Source organism: Bactrocera tryoni, chromosome 5 (assembly GCF_016617805.1).
Source record: "Bactrocera tryoni isolate S06 chromosome 5, CSIRO_BtryS06_freeze2, whole genome shotgun sequence".
Classification (NCBI taxonomy): Eukaryota; Metazoa; Arthropoda; class Insecta; order Diptera; family Tephritidae; genus Bactrocera; species Bactrocera tryoni.
The window spans coordinates 24,502,319-24,515,632 of NC_052503.1; the positions used below are offsets into that span (position 1 = coordinate 24,502,319).

Here is a 13,314-nt window from a genome sequence, read left to right on the forward strand (position 1 = left end):
AAGAATTGAGCTACTGAAAAAAGGTCTAAAAACACGGATTACCTTTTAATAGCTTAGTGAAGCGTCAACTTATTCTTGATTTAACAGTTGATTTATTATATTTTAAGATATATTTTCATATAACTATTTGTGTAACAATCGAACACGCAAGTAATTTACGACTACAAATTTATCTCCGAGTAAAACAACTCTGCCGGTAAATTAGATTTTGCGTTTAATTGTCAATTAACCTGTGCTTTCAATTAAGTTGCGATTGTCAGTTTATTGAACCATATATTAGAACTGCTGAAATTAACATCAATGCATAATTAAGGATATATATGTATGTAGTATGGTTAGTAAACAAGTTAGCAAGAATGGATTAAACAAAAGTAAATTAATAACCGAAAACGTTGCACACAAATTGCAACAAATATTGGCAAAACATCATTACAAAATTTGTATTTATGTCTGTCCATTCAAGCTATTCAAGCGTAATAAGTAGACCGAATATTAGAAAATTGTCATGTGACAAAATCTAATTGCGTTTTGTAAAATTAATTGATAGTTTATTCTATAAATTGTGTCATTGTCGGTTCGCTTCAGTGGTCGACTGAAATAGTGTTGCATGCAATAAGCGAGCAATATATGTGCAAATACTGTTATTTGCAACTTTTCAGGCCCAGTTATTTGGTATGTTCATTTAAATGAACTGAAATTGGAAATATAATATCAGTGCAAAAAATATATATGAAGATAGATGAAGGTATGCGCGACTTCGCTGTAATCATTGCTATTGTATTCCAGTTACTTTGAACTGAACTAGTGCGAGTCAAAGTTGGATTGTCAATTACTTAACACAAAATTACTCAATTTTGTATGTAAGTAAAGCAAAACTTAAATTGATTTGTTGAACAATCCATATAAACCTAAATATGTAAATATTTTTTTGTAGATTGGTACCCCTTTCATGTAAGCTATTTGTTTAAGACGCGCTTTTTACCATAGAAAAAAGTTTTACAAAAAGTGTGGTCGGATATTTTATGTTTCCAACAAAACCACGGCTAAAGAATGTTCAAATGTCTGCAGACGTGTTTTGGGGAAGTCATCAATCGTGTCGTCCGTCCACCTCTGCTCATGCCTATAACATCGAAAATTTTAAAGAAAACGTGGTTGAAAATTGTCGAGTTGGCTTTAGAGTGATGGCGGAGATCTCAAAATTTCTTATGGACCGACTCAGAATATCATCGTAAATGTTTTGGGTGTGTAATGTGTCAATTCCATACTCATATCAAGAGACTTAAAACTTTTGCAAAAACGACTTCAAGTTTGCGAAAGAAATGCTTGAAAACGCAGCTGAGAACTTTACATTCATCAAACGTTACTTTAATGGTGACAAGACGTGGGTTTCTTCTCTTTTTTGTTCTTTTTAGGTTTCCCTTTGATAGGCGTTGTTGTTTGACAATTAACATCTCGTGAACGATTAACTTAATGGAAACAATTTGTAGACAATTTTTGTAGAACAGAAAATTTCCTACAAGGTTTTGAGCTTGACAATTTAAAGTGATTTATTTACAATGAGCTGTATTATTAAAAAAAATTGCTTAAGGCCAGGTTCCTCCAAACAATTTTGAAAAAATCGAAATTTTTTTTTTTCATAAATTGCTACTGTATTATACTCGTAGAAATAGTATAGAATTAGTCCCGAAGGTCAGCAAGACCGAGAACCACGTTTTCTCGCATCGATGACACTCTCATTTCAAAACTATTGTACTAATCGATATGTCTGCCTATGGCCTCAAAAAGAACCAGAAATATTCATTATTATTTAAAAAAAGTTATAAACAATTAAAAGTGAAAAAAGGGTTAAAAAAATTCAAAAGTCCGCCATTTTTTGTTTTTTTTTTTTCATTGAAAATGTTTCATTCTGCTTGAGGCCATAGCTAATTCGATACAGAACATGAAACCGTTTTGTTTTTTGCTTTCAGATAATTCTTTTCCAAGAAGTGATGTCATCCATCTACGAATCAGATGAGTTTCAGCAGCCATTTTCGGGACCGCCATTTAAAAAAAAAAAATTAAAAAAAAAATTTTCAAGTAATTTAATATAATATATGTACTTTCATATGAAAAAAATTGATTACTCAACATGTTTTGCAATAAATATAAAATGTATTGAAAAAAAAATTACGTTTTTTAGAGGAACCTGGCCTTAAAATAGTCAAAGTTCAATCGCCAACATCTTTTAAATGGTTAGGTTTACGAAAAAATCGTAAAAACCATTTTGTAGAGCAATAACTTTTTACTAAATCTATGAAACGAAATATGTTTTCTAGTAGTTGGAAGCGATATATGCATTTTGCTATCTGATAATAAGAAAAAAATAGAAAATCATTAGGCGGAGGGCATTCCATTACAATAAAGAGCTCAAACTGGAGAACAAGGAATTTTTCAGAGCACGAAGCAAAAAAAAACCATTGTCTTTATTTACCCACCCCAAATAGTAAACATATTTTAAGAAGGTTTAAATTTTACAAACAATCGTTAGGGGCACAAAACGTCAAGAGTTACTTAAAATATTTCAACAATTTTTTACTAAATTCGGATTATTAATTAATATAAGTTCTCGATTAAAATCAATTTTTGTACTTACAATTTTCACTTCAAAATATTAATTGAACTCTTATATGTTCTGTAGCAGCAGCTCTGGCCGATAAAAGAAGTATATGCTGATTTTCTGCAAATAAAAAAATATATATAGATTATTTTATATTATACTTATATTACAATATAGGTCGAAAATAGGTTATGTAAATATACGTAAGTCTGGTTTTATTCTCAACTAATTAGATAACTAATCAAATATTTACGTATAGCAATGCAGAAACGAAATGAATTGGAAAAGCTTCAAACCACCCCTTGAGAACTTCTCATCTTTGTAATAATTAATAGTAATAATAAAATATCAATACATGGCGCCAGATACGAATTTATACCTAAAACCTTATTTATGGCATGATTTGGCTCATATTCGAGGTATATACAAGTACGATATTGTCCAATGAAATATGTAATCTGTTAAAGAAAACTGTTTCGATAAGTATTAAAAATTCTGATTTAATAATTTTTAATGAACGCTTGTTCTTCACAATCTAACCATCGATAGCGCCGTGAATGCCTCGACCGGCGCTATGAAATTTCAACTGGTAGCGTCGAATCTAAATTTTACAAAAATAAAGATTAAACTACAAACCCAATTTGCTAGCAGAATTACTTCAAGGGGTGACATAGATTTACGGGTTTCAAAAAATCAATTTTTTATTGTATTATTCAAATCTACAACACCTCTAGAATGTTGTCCTAAATTTTCAATAGTAGTTTGAAAAGTTTCCAAGTGCGTCGGCTTTAAACGCGCTTTTCTCGGAACTGTGATTTTGAAGACGGTTGGCAAAATTTCTCGAGTACTATTCAACCAATCTTGATGAAATTTTACACAGCTCTATGAGATACAATTCTTAAAGACTTCTGCGATGGATTAAAAAAAAGTCGCGAAATTTTTACTGATACTTTAATTTTTTTCTAAAATTGTCTGGCAAAAATCCAATTTTCATTTTTTTCCATCGTCCAAGTTCTTAATTAAGGTTTTAACAAAACCACGTATTTTTTCATTTTAGATGATCCTGTTAGGAGTTATTCTGCCAATGCGGATGCCCGAGGGGTCACCGGAAATGCCATCGCAATGGCCAATTTTAAAATATTTTTTTCCAAAAATTTCAGAATTTCTTTGTTAATAGCGTTTTTTTGTAACAATAAAAAATTCTAATAAAATATTTCATTTTTTATATGAGAAAAAATTGTTGAAAAATGCTATTTTTAACCCGAGGAAACCCATGTAACCCCTCAAGGAGTTCTCATTTTCTCAGATGTTTCGAATTCTAGCAAATTTTGGAAATTATTCAAACATCGGAAAAAAATAATGTTATCTGAAACAAATAGTATATCTATATGAAGAAGCGGATCTCAACCACACTTTTTACGATATGACCAATTTGAACTACGACTCATACTTATGTACATAGAAATACAAGTCCGGTGAACTAAAGCAAAGCCCGGTAAAGTCTTTTTGTTCATGTAAATTTTTTTCAGCAAATATTAATATTAAATTTGTTCATTATAGGAAGGGTTATAATCGTGATAAAATCTGCTTGTCTTCTTTATACCTTAAGCAATTTTATATTGAGTCTATATGCATAAAAAATGCTTCAATAAATATTTTATATATAAGCAAAAATATATACATACATATATACCCATGGCCACCAGCTGCATTTGTTAGCTATTTAAAGGTCGTTCCTCTTCTCTTGGTTGGCAACGCTTTTTGATACACATTTAATGAAATTCAATGTCAACATAGCAGACTCATTATATAATAAGTATGAGCTGAATAAAAACTAAATAACGTAACACAAACTAAAACGAGGAGGGTTAATCAACAAAAGAAAGATGACTTGAAAGTTATGCAAAGAAAAATTAAAAATGCAAAATAAAAATAAAACAAAGTTGGAGAAGCAAAGATAGTTAAATAAACAAAAGCCACTAGGCCATGCCATATGTGGAGAATGTGTAGCGAAAATATTTAAATGGGTGTCTGGGGAGCTCTTGCTGAGATGCGCAGTTTTGCTAAGTATAGCGTGATATACATATATACATACATATGTATGTATATAAACGCACATTATTATGTATATATGTATGCATATGCAATTTTAATGTGCTTAATGTATGTTTAACTGTTCTTAAATGAAGAGTGCGAAGTGCGAATTAAATGTAAACATTAGGGTGGTCTTTTATTTTTGTGAATTAATAATTTTCATTGGCACAGGGTGGTGCCGTGAAATAAGTTAGCAGTTTCACATGCGTGATTATGATTTATGGACTCGATCAGGTGGTGATGGTGATAATCATAACAGTGATAATGATTTTGTTGATGATGATTAAAAAATGATAACGACGAAAATTTGATTTGAATAATGATGATGATGATGATGATGATGATGATGATGATGATGATGATGATGATGATGATGATGATGATGATGATGATGATGATGATGATGATGATGATGACAATTTTGATAATGATGATTATGACAATGATGATGATGATAATGATAAATGAGTCATAATGATTTTTTATGTTATGTTTTATGTTATAATGATAATGGTCATACTAATGATGAATCATTTGGATTATTTTAGGAAAATCAGAAACTAATATTTTTACATCATTATATTTTTTTTTTATTTTTAACGGTTTTATATTAACGCGACCACCCTAATAAATTTGCACACTTTAATTTGAACTTATTTAGTCATACATTTCTTATAGCACTTAGACTTACGGCCGGCTACCTAAGAGCAGTTAAAGTGCCTACGCTAGTAAGTACATGCTTATGTAATTAAATATTAATGTATGTATGTATGTATGTAAAAAGCGCTGACCACTTGGTTCTGTCTGCCACTTTGCTTGCAGTTTGTCTTTTCAATTAGCAGAATGGGTGTTACGCTAATAACCTGCAACACCTACTTAGCACCGCTATTTTACAAATATCTGTTTGTATGTGTGTGTAATTATGCTATAAAAGTAGCCAGCTGACAAACTAAGAGTTCCGCAGCCGCTCAGAAACACATTTGAAAAGCAGACCGAAGTAATGCTTGCAACACAAACAAACTTACAAAAGCAAGGAGTTAAGTAAATGGTGGGCTAAGTGGACTTCAAAAGGCCTTTAGAATAGGTATTAGCGCCACCCGAGCACAAACAGACTTATTACTAATATGAAAGAAGGTAAACTAGTATATATGTATGTACGTGCGCTAAGGCAAAATAATGGAGCCAAACGGAAGTCTAAATGTACGCACAAAGCTGGTTGTGGTTAGATTTCGATGTACATACATACATATGTAAGTAAGTAGAGTGTGAACCCACTCAATTAAAGTTACAAATTAAGTACTTTTATGTACTTGTATTGTTATATTTATTGTATAAGGCAATGAGTCTTTTTTACGGCTATAGATTTTTATTTTGATTTTAATACAAACAAGAAAAAAACGTTAATTTCGTCTCTTTTGAAGCTATAATACTCTTCACTGGTGGATTTTTTACATTTTTTATAGCATATAGGGGTATAAATGGATCTTTATCTTGCTTATGATCATCCAATTTGTATGACAGCTATATGTTATATTGGTCCGATCTGAACAATACGTTCGAAAATTATAACACTGTCTTATATAACAATCTATGCCAAATTTCAAGAGGCTGTCTTGTCAAATAAAAAAGTTTTCCATACAAGGGCTTCATTTTGATATGTCGGTTTGTATGGCAGCTATTAGTTATAGTTGTCCAAACTCAACAATTTGTTTGGAGATTATAGCGTTGCCGCGGATAAGAAAATATACCAAATTTCGTGAGGATATCTTGTCAAATAAAAAAGTTTTCATACAAGGACTTATGGCAATCCGTAAATACTATGAGCTTCACTGATCCGATTTCAGCTTAGTGATCATGCTTTAAGTCAAACAAACAATGATAAAAAATTAAAAATGTGCAAAAAGTGTGCATGTTGAACCAAAGTTAGACTTTGAGCAAATAATTTGAAACAATTCTTGGAGATAAAAAAAAACTGCTTTTCACATAATTTATCGCCAACTCAAAGTTCGTAAGTAATTATAAGCAGTTTTAAGTTGAAGTTTAGTAGTCTGAAAGTTGAATGACTCGGCTAGGTACAAAAAACTAGACAAATTTCATGGGAACCAACCTACATACAGACATATGTATATGTAAACATTAAAAAATAATTGTTGGTTAATAATGTCTACAAAAGATATAAATCTGGTCTTTTTAAAGAGTTAGCCGAGTTATGGTGAATACCGCAAAGTGTTTTTTTCTCAAGACGTTCTGGGAGAACCACTGTAACCGGCATACGTTTCAATATGTATTTCTGCATGAAAAAACTGCGCTGCATTGCCAAAAGTGTGCTCAATAATGTACAAAAGATCCAAATAAACTTACTCAATCCAAAATTAAGAAATAAATTCGCAAAAACGTCATTTTTTACCATGAAAACCTTGCGACTTTGGAAAAGACTTGCGGTGATTCAGTTTTATCAAAAACACAAGCGACGACGAAGTACGAGTGGTACAATTTTTTTTCAAAAAGAGTACGCTTATGACCGAATTTAAAGCCAAACACGCAATGAATACCACCGATCAAGCACCATATTCACCAGACTTGGCTCCGTGTGTTTTTTTTCTTGTTCCCAAACTGTAATTACCTCTCCGTGGAAACCGTTTTCAGTGGATCGAAGAGATAAAACAAAATTCGCTGAAGGAGCTGAGGGCCGTCCCAAAAAGTGCTTATGAAAAGTGTTTCGAGCACTGAAAAAATAGTTGGCATAAGGTGGGGATTACTTTGAAGGCGACAAATAAATACTGCTGAATAAATAAATATTTTGCGTCTTATTTACATTTTTTGGGTACTTTTGACAATGTAAATGTCAAAAAAATCAGGGTTACCCACTCGAAGTGTTACCAAATTCAAACTGCTATAACTACCACACTATTAATGACAGCGCGCTTAAATTTACACCAATAACAAATCATTCCATTGTTTACAAGCGTACAAAAACATTTTAGTCTGTGTCGTGTGAAAAAAAAGTTATACGTGATGGAATTTAAACGTAATAGTGTGATTGCTTTATATTTGGCTGGAAAAACACAAGCAGCAATTGTTCGTCAGCTAAAACATCTCGAAGTGAACAAAATGTTTGTGTATCGCACTATAAATCGTTACAATGATACTGGCAGCATCGCAAAACGCCATGGAGGTGGTCATAAGAAAACAGCAACATCACCTGAGATGATTCGAAAAGTGAAGGCTCGACTTGAACGAAATCCACGTCGAAGTGGCAATCAAATGGCTAAAGAGCTGAAAATTTCGCAAAGTTCAATGCAACGACTGTTGAAAAATGAGCTAAAGGTCAAGCCTTACAAGTTCCAAAAGGACACAATCTTACACCGCAGCAAAAAAAAGTTAGACTCGAAAGAGCGAAGGAGTTGTTACACTTGCACGAACGTGGCGAATTTCCGAACATTGTGTTTTCTGATGAGAAGAATTTCCTATTGAGCAATTCATAAACTCTCAAAATGACCGTGTTTACTTGACCGAACGCACGTACGAGAATTTAAGCCTACGAATGGCCACCTGAAGTAATTTCCCATCGCAAGTGATGGTATGGGCTGCCGTGACCGCTGATGGGCGCTCTCCAGTCGTTTTCATCGAGCCTGGTGTCAAAGTAAATGCGACTTATTATCGTGAAAATATTTTGGAAGGTGCTTTAGAGCCGTGGGCACGTAAACACTTCGGCCGGAAAGAATGGACGTTCCAACAAGACTCGGCGCCGTCACATAAAGCGAGAATTAACCAAGAGTGGTTAAAAAATCATGTTCCACGCTTCATTTCGTCGACACAATGGCTTTCGAATTCACCAGACGCAAATCCGATGGACTTTTCCATCTGGTCCATTTTAGAGAGCAAGGTGCGGACTAAAAAATACACCAGTATGGATGCGCTCAAGAAAGCGATTGTACGTGAATGGGCCAAAATACCACAAGCTCACATTCGTGCAGCATGCAACTCGTTTTTTGACCGTTTGAGGGCCATAGTCAAGGCAAAAGGTGGCCATATCGAGCTAAAGTGAATGGATTCTAAATTTTAAATTATTTTCATACATTTTTGTCATTGGAATCAATAAAAATATTATCAAACTAAAAAATTATAGTCGTTTGAATAGGTAACACTTCGAGTGGGTAACCCTGTACTACTATCATCCATATATACGTATCATCATATGTATATGTAAATATACATAGTTGTACCTAAAATTACTTAAAGAAGTTATTTTATTATTCCACAAATTTTTAAATTCAAAATTAATTTATTAGTACGTGAATTGATTTGAATATAAAGTGTGAAACGATTTATTTCCATACCCAACCAGAGATATACATATGTATGTATGTATGTATATTCATCAGCAAGAAATTAATACCCGCCTACTATATACATATGTATTTATATATAGATATGTACGTCTACTGTAGTAAAGCCATTCCTAACACTCACGAGTATTTCTATGAAAGCAGTACTTTTCTAAACTTACACTCATGTTTTTATATAATATATATGCATTTAAATTGTCAAGCTTAATTTGATTTTTATACGCCATACAAATTCCACAATACCCACGTAATATTTATAAATGTGAAAATATATGTGCATATGTAAATATGTATGTATATGGCATATGAAAGTCTGAAAATGTACTACATACATATACTTACATACATACTGCAAGTGTTTAGATAATTTTGCTATTGTGATTGCAAATTTATTCCTAAAAAATTATTTATGAATTCTGCCAATTCAAAATTCAAATAAATTTCGAAAATTTATTTAAAAAATATGTGCATTCAAAACTTATAATTTTAAAAATACTGGCTCGAATTATTCAGTCACAAATATGAAATAAATCATCGCCACTCTTTAGTAATTATTAACTAGTTTGGTATTCACATTTATGTGGCACACTGTACAAGTCGCAGTGATGATTATTTATTAATGTTACGCCCTTTTTATTGTTAAATAAACTTGTTTGTAAAATACTCTATAACTACTACATACATACATACATACATAACCTGCAGCACTCAAATTTATTTTTATATGATATACGTATATCTACAAATATACATCTACATATATACATTCACACACTCACATCTGTGTATAAATCATTTATTCTTATTAATTTGTTCACTTTAATTTACATCGATGCTGGATGATTTATTTCCAATTTCTGTGCTACTATAAACTTGACCTTCTTACAGATACACATATATGTACGTATATAACTGCAACTGGTGAGTACGTATATCTGTATCTAGAAGTAAACATATACAAATATACTCATTTAAAATATATATATATATATTCATATATACATATATATATTTTATATATTTATTGCATATTAGAGCGGGTCGATTTACAGAGCCCAAAAAAACGGAGAAGTTTCGTAAGCGGTAATGTTCTATAGAAGAGACAGGGTTGAAAACCGGTTTCAGCGAATTTTAAAGTATTACGGGTTTCAAAAAATCAAATTCTTTTTATTGTCTTATTAAATTTGATAACACCTCTAGAATATTGTCCTCAATTTTCATGTTAATCTGAGTAATAGTTTCGGAGATACAGTTTTGAGAACTTGGGCGCTCGAGGCTAGCTAGGCTAAGTGCGCAGTCTTTAAAATCGTTTTTCACGAAACTGAAGTTGGTTAGACTACCGACTTCATAAAATTATACACAGGTCTTTGAGATACAATTCTTAAAGACTTGGATGAAGGATGTTTTGAAAAAAAAAATGTCGCACCATTTTCGACATTGTAAAAATGTCTGCCAAAAAAAGAATTTTAAGTTTTTTTTTTCATACGTCCTAGCTCTAAGTTAAGGTTGTATCAATAAACAATTAATAAAAAATGTAACAAAAAAAAATAAAAATTCTAATAAAATATTTAATTTTTTACATGAGAAAAAATCGTTGAAAAAAGGCAGTTTTTTACCTGAGGAAACCCATGTACCCCTTTCGCGAAGTTTTATAAGGATTATAAAAAAATTGTTTGTCAGTTTTTGAGATATCAGAATGAAATTTAAAACATAGGTGCATTTGATTATTCCATTGATCATATGACGGAATCGGTCTGATCGAACAACTATGTCACATATCTCCAATGAAACCGATTATTCTTAAACTTGACCTTAAAAATCGCTGGCTCGAAGCTGCTTTTAGGCCCATAGGCTCTTAGGCAAAATTGTTCAGAATTATTCGTCACACATTTAACGCATATACGATTTTATAAAAAAAATCGACTTCCCTCTAATGTACATATACATATATGTATATGTGGCTTATATTTGTCTATAAACCATTGCAGTTTCACATACGGCAACAGCTAAAATTATATATATTTCTAGATACGTTTGCATGTATGTATGCATGTATGTACGAGAGTAAACATACATACATACTATATATGTCTATAAAATCACTTAATTTCCGCGCTATCTTTCACTCACATCTTCGTAAGAGTATATGGCGACTATCAGCAATCGGATATGCAAATGATAGAACGTGCCTGAAAGCAAGTTTGGTCACATACTAAGATTTAAAGCTTTTATAATTTTTAGTGTTTTCTATTAATTTATATTGAAATTGTATTATTGTCGCGTTGGAATACCTTAGTGGTCACATTTGCAATAAATAGCACTCGAACACATTAGTCGAACAGAAACTATTAATTCGCGCAATTCATTCAAATAATTGTTAGTGTTGCAATAATGTGCAATTATTTTATTAGGAAAGTGAATGAGTGACTAAATGTAGCAGGTAATTGGTCATCAAACGTATGAATTATAAGGCTAATTCCTTATTTTCCTTGAAAGCGAGTTGCAATAGAACACACGCTAAAGCAACGAAGTGTTGGAAAATGACAGTGTAAACTCCACTATTCCTTCAAAGAAGATTGTTTGAAAAGCAATAAACTAGAAACAATTTCGCTCAAAATCGATTCGAAATGAAGCGCTACAAGGGAGAAAACGACGCTTGAGATTGAGATCTTGATCTGAATTTTCGAACCGTCGCATGCAGCTTCGCTTAATTTTATTGAAATGATAGTGAGCAATGAAACGATGTTTGGTTCAAGTTTTTAATTAAAGAACTATTTAACAAAGAATTCCATATATCTATCGCATTTTTGGTTTTGATCCTTAAACGTTAATGGACACATCTTACAAAAACCAAAATTGTTCCAGGGAAACTTTATGTTAGTTCGACATTATTTTCTACTCACTTATAAAAAAACAAGTTTTCTGAAATTATTAGTACTAGCAAATTTCTTTCTATAAACCACTTTATATACTTTTAGTGAGATTCGCAATAAAGTTACTTATTTTCCGTATATGATGTTGCGACCTAAGAGACATGAATTGTTAGCTTTAGAAAACATACCATTTTCACAGCAGATCAGAGCAGATGCATAACTAACCAGTCAAACTTTTGTGGCAAGGAAAAATTCTAATTTGGATTTGCTTCAAATCTTGCGTTATTTCACTGAAAAAATGTCAATTCGTTGATATAACGAGTGAACCAAGTAGAGGTACTTTTTTCAATAGACCTTTTATGACAGATCACGTGTGAGCCGTGTCCAGCTGTCATATTATTTTTGTTCAGTATTGTTTGGCATTTGATCATGGGAAGACTTACGCCTGAACAACGTTTACAAATCGTTCAACTTTATTACGAAAATTCACGTTCTGCAAAGAATGTGTTTCGTCCGCTTTCTTCAAGTTATGGTCAACATAGCCGACATACTGAGCATACTATTCGCAACTCCATCACCCATCTTGAGACCATTCATTCATTATTGAATAATATTCGACAGAATAGAGCATGCCAGAACGCGGCGAAGATAGTGTAGCAACCGTAGATGAGTGTACACGAAGCCACGTATACAGTCGATTCGGCGCCGTTCGCAGCAACTCTGACTGACGTTTGGAACGACTTGGCATTTTACGTCCAGATCTTAAATTGAAAATATAGCTCTATGGGCTCTTGAAAAGTTCCAAGAAGATCCGACGATTTCGAGCTAAATTTACTTCGGGCCCATTTATGCCAGTTATCAGTCGAAATGGATTTACTATCTGTGACGTAGCCGCAGCCAACATTTGAAAGAGGTAATCTTTAAAAAAGTAGAGAGCCTCTAAATGGATCACCCTTTATTTATAACAGTGTGCTTTAAGAGATATATAATATATAAAAATATTTTACCTTTTTACTAAGGTTTAAATTTCATCCGCGGCAGTAAACAATTTTTCCCCCTTTTCCTTTTAATGTTATCGACTTTACAATAATCTTAAGCTAAACTTAGATTTTCTTATTGAATAATACATACGTATCTATAAATAAAAGTCTTGGAATATTTATTTTTACACAAGTTGATCTTTGCATTTACATATTATATATACATATACAACTATGTAAATATGCTCAACTTATTACCAAATTGCTCGTATTTCGGACAACAAGTTTTTTGAATACAAACTGCGCTGGACACAAAAGATTTTGTCGAAATTGTCCAGTTGCCACCGCGACTTAGCGGTACGCATATGTTTATGTATAATATGTACAAATAAATGTATCTTTATGTATATGTGTGTGTGCAC

General features: G+C 32.2%; 1 protein-coding gene across 1 annotated transcript in view; it reads right to left on the reverse strand.

Annotated features, from left to right (window-relative positions):
- LOC120777642 (CD82 antigen) overlaps positions 1-13,314 on the reverse strand; it is a 127,982-nt gene that overhangs the window by 91,031 nt on the left and 23,637 nt on the right. Inside the window, exon 2 of the mRNA XM_040109094.1 lies at positions 2,633-2,716. The gene's annotated coding sequence lies outside the window, so the exon portion shown is untranslated. The remainder of the gene's footprint in view (positions 1-2,632; positions 2,717-13,314) is intronic.